Consider the following 2175-nt stretch of genomic DNA (forward strand, 5'->3'; position numbering starts at 1 on the left):
CTGGAAATTTCCCAGATTGACACGCGTCCCAGGTTGGCACATATCTGTGCATGCACAGAAGCAAAATCTCACTGGGACATATGTGCCCGCCTGCCACAGAAGTGAAGCTGCGCATGCAGCACACCAATAGCGTCAGAATCCCAGCTATTGCTATTACCTGTATGCAGTAATGGGCAGCCAAATTTTTTACTGCCGCACTGTGGGTGTGGCTTATTTTGTGGGTGTGGCTTGATGGTCATATGACTGAGTAGGAGTGGCTCTCCGGTCATGTGACCGGGTGGGATTGGCTTGAATGATCATCATCGTTCAAGTGAATTGTTAAGTCCGCAACTTACAACCTCACCAGTGTCGCTCTCTGGGGTGACAATTTGCTGCGCGTTCCCCACGCTCTCCTTCCTGGGTCACCTCCCACCTCAGGCTGGGTAGCTAGGTGAACGGGTGCCAATCAGCTGTTGAGAAAAAAAAGGGGAGGAAACGGGCCCCCTGCAACTCCTGCCAGTGCTGGATGCCAGAGGATGGGAGGGTAGAATGGTCAGCTGGAGCTGGGCACACAACTTAATTTATGTTGTAAGTCAGTGTTTCCCAACCTTGGCAACTTGAAAATATTTGGACTTCAACTCCCAGAATTCCCCAGCCAGCATTCGCTGGCTGGGGAATTCTGGGAGTTGAAGTCCAAATATCTTCAAGTTGCCAAGGTTGGGAAACACTGTTGTAAGCCTCCATGAGTCCTTGGAGAGGGGCGGCATACAAATCCAATGAATAATTAAATAAATTTCCACTGGTGGAACTGTGTTCCACCCCATCCTGCCTGCTGCCCACCTCTGACCGTATGGATGAATTGATGGTCTTTCTTAACTAAATTTGGGGAAATGTTCTTGAGAGCTGAACTGGGGTGGGTTTTTATTGGTTATTTAGTTCTTTAGTTCTTTAGTTCTTTAGTTCTTTAGTTCTTTAGTTCTTTAGTTCTTTAGTTCTTTAGTTCTTTAGTTCTTTAGTTCTTTAGTTCTTTAGTTCTTTAGTTGTTATTTTGTTATTTTGTTATTTTGTTATTTTGTTATTTTGTTATTTTGTTATTTTGTTATTTTGTTATTTTGTTATTTTGTTATTTTGTTATTTAGTTGCTGTTGTTATTATTATTATTATTATTATTATTATTATTATTATTGTTATTATTGTTATTATTTAGATTTGTATGCTGCCCCTCTCCGAAGACTTGGAGCGGCTCAAAACAACAATACACAATACAAATCCAATGATTAAAAATAGACAGTTAAAACCCTTAATTTAAAAACAATCATACAACCCAAACAAACCATACATAAAACGGGACGGCCGAGGGGAATCAATTTCCCCATACCTGGGGGCAGAGATGTGTTTTAGAATTTTGCGAAAGGCAAGGAGGGTGGGGGCAATCCTGATCTCCGGGGGGAGTTGGTTCCAGAGGGCCGGGGCCGCCACAGAGAAAGAAGGCTCTTCCCCTGGGTCCTGCCAGACAGCATTGTTTCTTCGACGGGACCCGGAGAAGGCCAACTCTGTGGGACCTAATCAGTCGCTGGGATTCGTGCGGCAGAAGGCGGTCCCTAAGGTATTCTGGTCCGATGCCATTAGTTAGTTAGTTAGTTTAGTTAGTTAGTGAAGGATCCATATATCCTCTGGCATTCGTAGAATCCAGGAAAAAGAGACAATTCACAAACTTTATTTTTGATCATTTTTGTAAGGCTGACAGACTATGGAGAACCAGCAAAATCAGAGCAAAGCAATCCACAGACAGCTGCTTTCTGGCCTCAGAGAAGCAAGGAGTTAAGTTGTTAGGTTATTCTGGCAGAAGACAATTATATCAGTTATTGTTAAATGCTAGCATTGTAGGAAAGAAAGACTGGTAAGGCAATTAGCTGAAACACATACTTGTATATTATCAGCAGCTCCTACGGAATTTGCCAGATAACTAAATAGCTAAGCCTGTAAGTGTAATTTAGGCATATGGTTTTTGAATGATAAGCAGGGAGTGATCCTTGTTAACTGTTGAGCCAGAGGCTCTATGTGAAAAAAAACCACTGAAAGGTTTTGGGGCAGGCTTGTAAATAAATCTCTTGTAGATCTTTCATGGTTTATCTTTCTTTGCAGACCTTGTTAGCCTCTAGTAGAAAGCTATATAACCATAAGTAGAAAATATAT

Source organism: Erythrolamprus reginae, chromosome 2 (assembly GCF_031021105.1).
Source record: "Erythrolamprus reginae isolate rEryReg1 chromosome 2, rEryReg1.hap1, whole genome shotgun sequence".
NCBI classification, from domain to species: Eukaryota; Metazoa; Chordata; class Lepidosauria; order Squamata; family Dipsadidae; genus Erythrolamprus; species Erythrolamprus reginae.